The sequence below is a fragment of the Pristiophorus japonicus genome, chromosome 7 (assembly GCF_044704955.1).
Source record: "Pristiophorus japonicus isolate sPriJap1 chromosome 7, sPriJap1.hap1, whole genome shotgun sequence".
Taxonomy (NCBI): Eukaryota; Metazoa; Chordata; class Chondrichthyes; family Pristiophoridae; genus Pristiophorus; species Pristiophorus japonicus.
The window spans coordinates 17,855,088-17,868,415 of record NC_091983.1 but is presented as its reverse complement, the minus strand read 5'-3'; positions in this window follow the sequence as shown (position 1 = coordinate 17,868,415).

Sequence of the window (13,328 nt, the reverse complement as noted above, 5' to 3'; positions counted from 1 at the left end):
TGTATAGGGCCTTGGTGAGGCCACGCCTGGAGTATTGTGTACAGTTTTGGTCTCCTAACTTGAGGAAGGACGTTCTTGCTATTGAGGGAGTGCAGCGAAGATTCACCAGACTGATTCCCGGGATGGTGGGACTGACCTATCAAGAAAGACTGGATCAACTGGGCTTGTATTCACTGGAGTTCAGAAGAATGAGAGGGGATCTCATAGAAACGTTTAAAATTCTGTTGGGTTTAGACTGGTTAGATGCAGGAAGAATGTTCCCAATGTTGGGGAAGTCCAGAACCAGGGGTCATAGTCAAAGGATAAGGGGTAAGCCATTTAGGACCGAGATGAGGAGAAACTTCTTCACCCAGAGAGTGGTGAACCTGTGGAATTCACTACCACAGAAAGTAGTTGAGGCCAATTCACTAAATATATTCAAAAGGGAGTTAGATGAAGTCCTTACTACTCGGGGGATCAAGGGGTATGGCGAGAAAGCAGGAAGGGGGTACTGAAGTTTCATGTTCAGCCATGAACTCATTGAATGGCGGTGCAGGCTAGAAGGGCTGAATAGCCTGCTCCTGCACCTATTTTCTATGTTTCTATGTTTTTCTTCCACTTGAGGTCTTCTCTATGTTGTCGAATTCTCTTTCATTGTGTCCAATTCAGACGAGTTTGTTCCCCATTCAGTTCAAGTATCGCTTTTCCTTGCAGCCAGATGGCCTTCACATAACCTCCTCAGGTAATGTCCATCATTGTCCCATTGATCTTTCCTCCTTTACTTCAGTGGTTATAATAAACCCGTTTATATCTGTCTCATCAAGCGGAGTAAAGCAGAAGTCAATATCCATAATGGTGCATGAGGTGTTCCTTTCTTCATTTCAGTTGCCGTGGTGCTCACACATCAATCTCCATTTCCTCGTGGAACAGCGATAATTTTGTAGTCCTGTGTTAGGTGGGTGATACTCAAGGTGCACCCGTCCACTTGGTCATATCCACAGTCATCTTTGATCATTCATAGTGGATCTCGACATAAAACAAATTAGTTATTTTTATAACAATCGTTTATGCTGAGACTCTTAGGCCCCAAGTTTCGCCATGATTTGCTCCTGATTTATGGGAGCAACTGGTGTAGAACGAAGTATCTTAGAAATCGGAATTCTCCACATTTAATTTCCTGCAGTTCTAGTTAGGTAGAACAGTTTCACTTTGGAACTGAATTTTATTTTCAAAAGGGGGCGTGTCCGGCCACTGACGCCTGATTTCAAATTTTCCACAGTGAAAACGTACTCCAAACTAACTTAGAATGGAGTAAGTGAAGATTTGAGGACTTGAGGCCATTCGGCCATGGGATTGCAGCGGCGTCAGTGGCTGGCCGGGAGCCGAAGAAAGAACAGCAGCAGCCTTCGAGCTGTGAGGGGGACTGACTGAGGCCATTTGGACAGGGAGAGGCAGCCACATCGACATCTTTATACTTAGATTTGCAGAATGGGTGCTGCATTGTCAACACCACATATTATGCAATGGTTTGCTTCCTCATGCAAGAAATTCTTTGTTCTTGGTGGACGTTGATCCATTGCAAAGTTGAATTGGCACTTTTATTTCTCCAAACACACAGTCCTTAATTTGCAGGCACCGGTTCTGCAAGTTTAGCAATGAAAAGCTGAACTCACTGATTTCAGCAGGTGATTTATTCAGCAATGCTGCTAAAAGCACTCCCTCACACACAGAAATATCAAGAAAATTAAAATACAAGCATTTGCAGGGGTCCAAGGAACAAATCTTCACTTTTTCTGCAGTACTTGTAAAAATGGCCGAGTGCCAATGTTTACTTCAGACTGCGCATGCGCGAACGCTCCAACGCGCACGCGCAGGGTTGCCGGCACCAAGAAGCCTCATTTCAATTGTACCCGCCCCCTCCTACTTACAAAATCGGCGCGAGTGGTAGGCTCCGCCCCCTGTGCGCCGCGCCAAGCAGACATCGAACTCCAAGGAGCTCGAGAATACAGCACTTTTTTTCCGGCGCCTTTTTCCGGCGCCGTTTTCGGCGCGAAAAACAGGCGCCCAGCTCTGAGGTGCGCCTTTTTCACCGTGTGTGGAAACTTGGGACCTTAGTACTGTTGTTCTCTTCAGTTACATTTCTGGAATGTCATGATACCGCACACGAGTTTCTCCTACATTGTTTAGAGGATCTCCCTTTGTCACATCATACTGTGGTATCGATAATACAAAACCTATTATATCCTCATTTCTCTCCAACAATCCCTGTAAGGTTCATGCTGGGGCGTCAACTCGATCATCTATCGTGTGCAGGTCTATAATGTTTACCATCGCAACTCCCGCCGCGTATCCCACCGCGTATCCTGCTCCTACCATTTCGAGTATCCCTCTTTTTCCCCAGTCCCGTTTTTTACCTGACCCACATTAAACTTCATGGTTTTTGATTCAGGGCTTTTAAGTTCTCGTAGCATCAGGTTTCTATACAGGCTTATGGTGTTTAACCTGGGGATGGTTAAGTGTGTTAAATTTAGGAATACAGTAATGATTCTCTGGCGTACCCCGAAGTGTATCTTAACCTTGGTCTGCCTTATTACCAATCCCCCTTTTGCCCCAGCGGTCATAGTTGGACACGTTTGTGACATTGGGGGTATGGTGGTCAGGGCCCTGGTAGTGCTCACTATTGCTAAAGTAGTGTGTGTGGCCATTTTGGTGGGTCTATCTCGGGAGACATCCCTCCATCACCATTCATAGATGTTGAGTGAAATCGGCATCCCCTCTCCCCGGGGGCAGTATCTTTGTCCTGTCCCTCCTGATTATAAAACACACCAATGGTCTTATTCCCACTAATTATTGGTCCCATATTACTGGCCCATCTCCAATATTGTTTAGTTTCCTTGTTATGTTGTCCTATGCCCGTTATTTAAGTCTACTGTTGCTCTGTCCGTCACCATCAGTGTTTTTGATTCGTTATCAAAACTAATGTCGCCCGAGTCCTTGTAATACAGGCCTTGCCGTCCCTCAGCCTATTGTCCTTGATATGAGGCTGTGTTACCCCACGTTGTTCCCACAAGCACCAGAGTCCTGCAAAAAAACAATTTCCCGGTCGTCACCGGTTAGTTAATGACCATGCTTTTTTAACTGGGTCCAGTGTTTCCACTTGCCGATACCCTTTATAACTAAGGTTCACCAGACTGATTCCCGGGATGGCGGGACTGACATATCAAGAAAGACTGGATCAACTGGGCTTGTATTCACTGGAGTTCAGAAGAATAAGAGAGGGGATCTCATAGAAACGTTTAAAATTCTGACGGGTTTACACAGGTTAGATGCAGAAAGAATGTTCCCAATGTTGGAGAAATCCAGAACCAGGGGTCACAGTCTAAGGATAAGGGGTAAGCCATTTAGGACATAGATGAGGAGAAACTTCTTCACCCAGAGAGTGGTGAACCTGTGGAATTCTCTACCACAGAAAGTTATTGAGGCCAATTCACTAAATTATTCAAAAAGGAGTTAGATGTAGTCCTTACTACTAGGGGGATCAAGGGGCATGGTGAGAAAGCAGGAAAGGGGTACTGAAGTTGCATGTTCAGCCATGAACTCATTGAATGGTGGTGCAGGCTCAAAGGGCCGAATGGCCTACTCCTGCACCTATTTTCTATGTCTATGTTTTCTATGATAGCGCGAGTGCCCACCTTTGTATGCTGGCTGAGGCATTAGTATTTATCCCCTTGTTTTCAGCGAACAGGGATATGAAGGGCTTGTGATCGGTTTCCAGCTCAAATTTGAGGCCAAACAGGTATTGATGCATTTTCTGTACCCCGAACACACAAGCAAATGCCTCTTTCTCAATCATGCTGTTGGCCCTCTCGGCCTTAGACAAGCTCCTGGAGGCATAGGCGACAGGTTGCAACTTCCCCGCAACGTTAGCTTGTTGTAATATCTACCAGAATCCGTATGACAACGCATCACATGCTAGCACAAGTCTTTTACACCGGTTATACAATGCAAGCAGCTTGTTGGAGCATAAAATGTTTCTGGCTTTCTCAAAAGCAATTACTTGTTTTTTTCCCCATACCCAGTTCTCACCTTTGTGCAATAACACATGTAGGGGCTCTAAAAGGGTACTTAACACCAGTAGGAAATTACCAAAATAGTTGAGGAGTCCCAGGAATGACCGCAGCTCCGTGACGTTCTGTGGCCTGGACGCATTCCTGAGAGTCTCTGTCTTGGCGTCTGTGGGCCAAATGTCGTCCGCTGTGATCTTTCTCCCCAAAAACTCCACTTCTGTTGCCATGAAGACGCATTTTGACCTCTTCAGCCACAACCCTACGTGATCCAGTCGCTGGAGGACCTCCTCCAAGCTTTGTAGGTGCTCAACGGTGTCCCGACCCGTGAACAATATGGCGTCCTGAAAAACCACCGTGCGTGGTACCGACTTGAGTAGGCTCTCCATATTTCTCTGGAAGATCGCTGCAGCCAACCGAATTCATAACGGGCATCTGTTTAGATGAACAGTCCCTTGTGCGTGTTGATGCAGGTGAGGCCCTTCGAAGTCTCCTCCAGCTCCTGTATCATGTCGGCCGAAGTCAGGTCGAGCTTGGTGAACGTCTTGCCTCCTGCCAACGTCGCAAGTAGGTCGTCTGCCTTAGGTAGCGGGTATTGGTCCTGTAGCGAGAAACGATTAATAGTTACTTTATAATCGCCGCAAATTCTGACCTTGCCATCACTTTTGAGTACTGGAACAATCGGGCTGGCCCACTCACTGATGCCCTCGCATTGCAACCTGTCTAGATCGATTTCCACTCTCTCCCTCACCATATGAGGTACCTCTCGTGCCTTGTAGTGAATGGGTCATGCCTCTTGGATCAAGTGGATCCGCACCTTCGCCCTGGAAAAGTTTCCAATGCCTGGCTCAAAAAGGGAAGAAAATTTGTTAAGAACCTGGGTACATGAGGCCTCATCGACATGTGATAGCGCTCGATGTCATCCCAGTTCCAGCATATTTTGCCCAGCCAGCTCCTTCCAAGCAGTGTGGGGCCATCACCCGGGTCATTCCAGAGTGACCTTGACCATGGCGCTGCCCAGGACAGTGATGAACTCTTTGGTGTACATTCTCAGTTTCATGTGGATGGGGCTCAGGGCTGGTCTGAGTGCCTTGTTGCACCACAGTCTCTCAAACATCTTTTTACTCATGATGGATTGGCTAGTGCCAGTGTCCAGTTCCATGGCTACGGGTAAGCCATTCAATTTTACATTTAGCATTATAGGTGGACATTTCATCGAATATGTGTGCACCCCATGTACTTCAGCATCTGCCTCCTCTCTCTGAGACTCTAAATTGCTTTGATCCACCATGGACCAATCTTCCTCTGCCATGTGGTGGTTAGCAGGTTTTGCAGAGCTTGCATCTCGTCTGCAAGCTCGTTGGAGGTGCCCCATTGTTCCACAGCTCTTGCAAACATTTCCTTTGAAGCAGCATGAATAGGCTGAACGGAAGCCTCCACAACGTCAACAAGGTGTGAATTGCCTTGCATTCATCCTTTGTTGCAGACTCTGAGTCATCTGGGTCACCTGAGGCCTGCTGGCAGTTGCAGACTCGTGGTTTCTGCCCTGTACATTTCTGCTCGCAAACACAGTTCCAGTTAATTTATGAACATTGCTAGCACTTGTGTGCTGAGAGATTTGTTTGGTGTTATCAATGTTGGACATAAACGCCTGTGCTATCGCAATGGCCTTACTGAGGGTCGGTGTCTCTGCAGTCAAAAGTTTTCGTAGGATGGTCTCGTGGCCAATGCCCAGTACAAAAAAGTCTCTGAGCATGTGCTCCAGGTAGCCATCAAACTCACATTGTCCTGCAAGTCGCCTTAGCTTGGCGACGTAGCTCGCCACTTCCTGACCTTCAGATCGCTGGCACGTGTAGAACCGATACCTCACCATCAGCACGTTCTCCCTCGGGTTAAGATGCTCCCGAACCAGTGTACACAGCTCCTCATATGACTTATCAGATGGCTTCACCGGAGCCAGAAGATTCTTCATGAAGCTGTAGGTCGGTGCCCTGCAGACCGTGAGGAGGACCACTCTCCTTTTTGCAGCGTTTCCTTCTCCGTCCAGCTTGTTGGCTACAAAATACTGGTCTAGCCGTTCAATATAGGTTTCCAGTCCTCACCATCCGAGAACTTCTCCAGGATGCCCACAGTTTGCTGCATCTTTGTGTTGGATTCGTATCCTCGTCGCCAGTTATTGTGTTCCTAACACAGATGAGACTGCACACAGGGAGGTTAAAGTAACAGTGACCTCGGTCTTTATTAAGACACTCTAGAGTGAGGAACAGGCCTTAGGGGCCGACTTATATACAATGCTCCCAAGGGATGCTGAGACCCCTTGGGACTTCAGGGGAGGCGCTCCCTGGTGGCGGAACATGGGAGTGCATGCTTTACAGATACACAACACCTTATATTTAGGGTTATTTGTAGACTTCTGCCTCGATCCATTCTACCTACACTTTTGAAAAAAGTGATTTTGTTTGCCGCAACTTGTGTAGGTCTTCCCATATGCTGAGTATTTAGTTTTTGACAGCTCATGTCTTTTGCCACAATATCTGCAATTGTTCATGAACTATTGTCTGTGAATTCTTTCTTTGTGGGTCGGGGTTTCAGTCTGACAGCTTTGACATCTTCAGAGTCTGTTTTAATGAGCTTCATGGATTTCATTTGTGCAACTATGGTCTCTGTAGCTTTACAGAGCATCACACATTTATCGAGTGTTAAGTTTGATTCTTGCAACAGCCTCTTACGTGATTGTTATCAGATATTCCACAGACTATGCAGTCTCTGATGAAATCATCCCTAAAATTGCTGAAATCACTTTCACGAGATATCTGTCAAACTGCTCATTCCCTTGTACACAGTTGTTACCTTTACAGTGCTCTTCCCAGAGCTTCAAAATAATTTTGATTTCCTGCTTGTCTTCCTCTGATTTGTAGGAAAGATTATTGTGGATATCTGGGGCATCGCTGCCAATGGCAGTGATATACGTTGCAACCCTAACTCTATCTGGTTTGTCCACAATATTTGTGATAATTTCATAGCTGCCCCACAGCTGTTTGAATTTATTTGGGTTGGTTTTCAAATCGCCAGTCACATGTAATGGAGGTGGGAGAGGAATGTGTGTGGGAGTTGGCACCGTGGTGGTCATGATAGCTCGCTACAGTTTAGGACTTTGAGTTGGTCTCATACATGTATACAGTTCAAATATCCAGAGGACTAGAACAAGTCTAATAGTAAAATATCGTGGCCGTGTAATTGTAGAAATACTTTTTCAATCTAGGCTCTAAAGCTTATACAATAACTTACGCCACTTTAAGTTTACTTTACTAATGCCTCTAGATTACTTTACAAGCTTATGGCTATTTATCACCCTTCACGGATTCTTGTGTGATGTGTATGAAGCATGCTCTGCATTGCATTGTTTAACGTTCGATTTTGATCGGCTCAAAAAAGTCTTACAGTTCCAATACTTCGATCGCAGATGCGTTCGATGAAAGATCGGAAGTCTCCACTTCTGACACCATGTGTTTTATAGTCTCTTGAACACTCTTAGTTCAACTTAACTCTATTTATTTTGGAGATTTCAGACAGCCATGTGGAGCTTTAAAATGGGGTTCCTTCACAGACCCTCTCTCTCAATACAGCTCCCTATGCCTCCTAGCTAGAGGGCGCTATACATTACCTCGTTACAAAGTACATGAGGAATAAAGGAATAAAGGCATATGTTGATAGGGTGAGATTAAGTAACAACTTGCTTTTATACCACGCCGTTAACACAGAAAAACACTTCCAAGGCCCCTCACAGGGGCGGTACCTGAGCCACCTAAGAAGATATTAGGCCAGGTGACCAAAAGCTTGGTCAAAGTGGTAGGGGCGACTTAAAGAAGGAGAGAGAGAGGCGGAGAAGTTTAGGGAGGAAGTCCCAGAGCTCAGGGCCTAGATGGCTGAAGGCTGAAGGAAATCGGGGATACACAAGAGGCCAGATTTGGAAGAGTGCAGAGACCTCGGACAGGTGTTGGGCTGGAGGAGGTTACAGAGATAGTCTGGAGGGGGTGGGGGGAGGGCGGACGCCACGGAGTGATTTGAAGAGGGGGATGAAAATGTTTTAATTGAGGCATTGTAAGGTGGGAGGAGGCTCGTGTGGAGCATAAACACTGGCACAGACCAGCTAGGTCAAATGGCCTGTTTCTGTATTTTACATTCTATGTAGTTCTTGGTAAATCTGGTAATTGTAGATGGGACAGGCCAATTAAACATAGCAGCGCTTTAGCAGCAGAAGAATACATGGTGCGTAGTATGTTATAATGGGTAGGCCGACATTTAAATAGCATATTCTGCAACTTATCATAAACTATCGGTGACATGCGAGGACAGTATTGTTAAATTGACGATGTTTGCAAATAAAGGCCAGGTAAGTACCTGTCAAGCCAGAGTATTAATTTACCTTAATATAAAAGCAAAATACTGTGGATGCTGGAACCTGAAATAAAAACAGAAAATGCTGGAAATCTCAACGGGTCAGAGAAAATCAGAGTTAACGTTTCAGGTCGTTGCCCCTTCGTCAGAACTGGTGAACGTTCAAAAAGAACAGATTCTTAAGGAGCACTGAGAGGGGGAGGGGAAGAAAGAACAAAAGGGAAGGTCTGTGATAGGGTAGAAGCCAGGAGAGATTAGAGAGACAAAAGGGATGATGGTCCGAATTGAAATGGTAATGGCAGAAGTTAGAGAAACGTTAGTCTGGATAGGATGTGAATGGCGGAATAATGACCAGCTGCCATTGGAGACAAAAAGAAAAAAAACATAAGCTTGAGGGCGGGGGAGGTGGAAGGGAACCAAAAATGGGCAGAGATGATCTGAAATTGTTGAACTCGATCTTGAGTCCAGAAGGCTGTAAAGTTCCTAAACGAGAGGTATGGTACTGTTCCTCGAGCTTGTGTTGAGCTTCATTGGAACAGTGTAGGAGGCTGAGGACGGAGATATTGGAGTGGGAATGGAGCGGAGAATTAAAGTGACAGGCAACCGGAAGCTCAGGGTTACGCTTACCGACTGAACGGAGGTGCTCTGCAAAGCGGTCACCCAATCTGCGTTTACAACCTAAGAACATAAGAAATAGGAGCAGGAGTTGGCCATCTGATTTCCAGCATTTTCTATTTTTATTAATTTACCTTAGTTGTCAATTCCTGAACAGGAACTCTCAACTCCAGACCTTCAGGCATGTTTGTCTGTCAAGGTTCTGCCGTCTGTCTTTCCTGGTTGTAAAGACCCTAAAGGAAAAAAAGCCGGGGATGTGTCAGAACATTTCCTAGTGGATATGTCTATGGCTGTCTGTGATTTGGCACAAAGTTATTCCTCTCATTCCATGGAGTCACGGAATTGACGAGTGGAGAAATTCTCTACTGAAATTGGTGTGCCCATTTAAGCCGTATCCCCAGATGGACAGGTCAGCAGTTAACTCGTGTGCTTTAGATCCCAGACTACACACGCATAATGTCAGGGTAGATCAGCGAGTGAATCATGTAACATTAAAAAAATGCATTGTTTTGGCACTGGAGACTTGCATGGTCGAACACCTTATCTTGCTTCTCGTACCCCACTGCTCAGGCCATATCTGACCAGGGAACGCTTTATGCTGATACTGGGTGTGAAATGCATTCAAAAAGGATTATGGAATTTCGGCCATTATCTCAAGGGGATAGGAATATAAGTGAAGAAGTGATGCTTCCTGTTATATATGCAGACTATAGATATAGAAACATAGAAACAGAAAATAGGTGCAGGAGTAGGCCATTTGGCCCTTCGAGCCTGCACCACCATTCAATAAGATCATGGCTGATCATTCACCTCAGTACCCCTTTCCTGCTTTCTCTCCATACTCCTTGACCCCTTTAGCCATAAGGGCAATATCTAATTCCCTCTTGAATATATCCAATGAACTGGCATCAACAACTTTCTGCAGCAGAGAATTCCACAGGTTTACAACTCTCTGAATGAAGAAGTTTCTCCTCATCTCAGTCCTAAATTACTTTCCCCTTATCCTTAGACTGTGACCCCTGTTTCTGGACTTCCCCAACATTGGGAACATTCTTCCTGCATCTAACCTGTCTAAACCCATCAGAATTGTATATGTTTCTGAGATCCCCTCTCATCCTTCTAAACTCCAGTCAATAAAGGCCCAGACGATCCAGTCTCTCCTTATATGTCAGTCCTGCCATCCCGGGAATCAGTCTGGTGAACCTTCGCTGCACTCCCTCAATAGTAAGAACGTCCTTCCTCAGATTAGGAGAGCAAAACTGAACACAATATTCCAGGTGAGGCCTCACCAAGGCCCTGTACAACTGCAGTAAGACCTCCCTGTTCCTATACTCAAATCCCCTAGCTATGAAGGCCAACATGTCATTTGCCTTCTTCACCGCCTGCTGTACCTGCATGCCAACTTTCAATGACTGATTTACCATGACACCCAGGTCTTATTGCACCTCCCCTTTTCCTAATCTGCCGCCATTCAGATAATATTCTGCCTTCATGCTTTTGCCAACAAAGTGGATAACCTCACATTTATCCACATTATACTGCATCTGCCATGCATTTGCCCACTCACCTAACCTGTCCAAGTCACCCTGCAGCCTCTTAGCATCCTCCTTACAGCTCACACTGCCACCCAGCTTAGTGTCGTCTGCAAACTTGGAGATATTACACTCAATTCCTTCATCTAAATCATTGATGTATATTGTAAATAGCTGGGGTCCCAGCACTGAGCCGTGCGGCACACCATTATTTACTGCCTGCCATTCTGAAAAGGACCCATTTATCCTGACTGTCTGCTTCCTGTCTGCCAGCCAGTTCTCTATCCACATCAATACATTACCCTCCATATCATGTGCTTTAATTTTGCACACCAATCTCTTGTGTGAGACCTTGTCAATAGCCTTTTGAAAGTCCATATAATCTCTGTGTAGTCACTGTGTATAGTTGCATAAGATGGAGACTTGTTTACCTGATGTACTTAAATAAGGTTTACACTGTGTATATACTATACTGGCACCACTAGAGGGTGCAACTGGTGGAGACTGAGGTTCCCTGCCCTGATGGCAGGGGCCGTATAAAAGTGTAGCCACCATGCTGCTGCCTCACTCTGCAGTTACGAATAAAGGGCCAAGGTCACTACAGTTTGAGTACAACACATTGCCTCGTGGAGTCATTCATAAGTACATTACAGACATAACACTTCAGTTGTACAGAGCCTTGGTCAGACTCCATCTGGAGTGATGCATTCAGTTCTGGGCACCCCAACTCAGGAAGGATAGATTGGCCTTGGAGTGGGTGCAGCACAGGTTCACCAGGATAATAGTAACTAATGAGGACAGGTAACTTAAACCTGGCTTGTATTCTCTTGAGTTTGGGAGATTGAGGGGTGATCTGATCGCATGTTAAAAGGAATTGACAGGGTAGATACAGATAAACTATTTTCTCTGGTGGGGGAATCAAGAACCAGGGGGTGCAATCTTAAAGTTAGAGCCACATAGAGTATGAGAGGAAGCTTGCAGGGAACATTAAGACGGACTGCAAAAGCTTCTATAGATATGTAAAGAGAAAAAGGTTAGTAAAGAAAAACGTAGGTCCCCTGCAGTCAGAATCAGGGGAAGTCATAACGGGGAACAAAGAAATGGCAGACCAATTGAACAAATACTTTGGTTCGGTATTCACTAAGGAGGACACAAACAACCTTCCGGATATAAAAGGGGTCAGAGGTTCTAGTAAGAAGGAGGAACTGAGGGAAATCCTTATTAGTCGGGAAATTGTGTTGGGGAAATTGATGGGATTGAAGGCCGATAAATCCCCAGGGCCTGATGGACTGCATCCCAGAGTACTTAAGGAAGTGGCCTTGAAAATAGCGGATGCATTGACAGTCATTTTCCAACATTCCATAGACTCTGGATCAGTTCCTATGGAGTGGAGGGTAGCCAATGTAACCCCACTTTTTAAAAAAGGAGGGAGAGAGAAAACAGGGAATTATAGACCGGTCAGCCTGACATCGGTAGTGGGTAAAATGATGGAATCAATTATTAAGGATGTCATAGCAACGCATTTGGAAAGAGGTGACATGATAGATCCAAGTCAGCATGGATTTGTGAAAGGGAAATCATGCTTGACAAATCTTCTGGAATTATTTTGAGGATGTTTCCAGTAGAATGGACAAGGGAGAACCAGTTGATGTGGTGTATTTGGACTTTCAGAAGGCTTTCGACAAGGTCCCACACAAGAGATTAATGTGCAAAGTTAAAGCACATGGGATTGGGGGTAGTGTGCTAACGTGAATTGAGAACTGGTTGTCAGACAGGAAGCAAAGAGTAGGAGTAAATGGGTACTTTTCAGAATGGCAGGCAGTGACTAGTGGGGTACCGCAAGGTTCTGTGCTGGGGCCCCAGCTGTTTACATTGTACATTAATGATTTAGACGAGGGGATTAAATGTAATATCTCCAAATTTGCGGATGACACTAAGTTGGGTGGCAGTGTGAGCTGCGAGGAGGATGCTATGAAGCTGCAGAGTGACTTGGATAGGTTAGGTGAGTGGCCAAATGCATTGTAGGTGAAGTATAATGTGGATAAATGTGAGGTTATCCACTTTGGTGGTAAAAACAGAGAGACAGACTATTATCTGAATGGTGACAGATTAGGAAAAGGGGATGTGTCATGGTACGTCAGTCATTGAAGGTTGGCATACAGGTACAGCAGGCGGTTAAGAAAGCAAATGGCATGTTGGCCTTCATAGCGAGGGGATTTGAGTACAGTGGCAGGGAGGTGTTACTACAGTTGTACAGGGCCTTGGTGAGGCCACACCTGGAATATTGTGTACAGTTTTATTCTCCTAACTTGAGGAAGGACATTCTTGCTATTGAAGGAGTGCAGCGAAGGTTCACCAGACTGATTCCCGGGATGGCGGGACTGACATATCAAGAAAGACTGGATCAACTGGGCTTGTATTCACTGGAGTTCAGAAGAATGAGAGGGGATCTCATAGAAACATTTAAAATTATGACGGGTTTAGACAGGTTAGATGCAGGAAGAATGTTCCCAATGTTGGGGAAGTCCAGAATCAGGGGTCACAATCTAAGGATAAGGGGTAAATCATTTAGGACCGAGATGAGGAAAACTTCTTCACTCAGACGATAGTGAACCTGTGGAATTCTCTACCACAGAAAGTTGTTGAGGCCAATTCACTAAATATATTCAAAAAGGAGTTAGATGAAGTCCTTACTACTAGGGGAATCAAGGGGTATGGCGAGAAAGCAGGAATGGGGTAC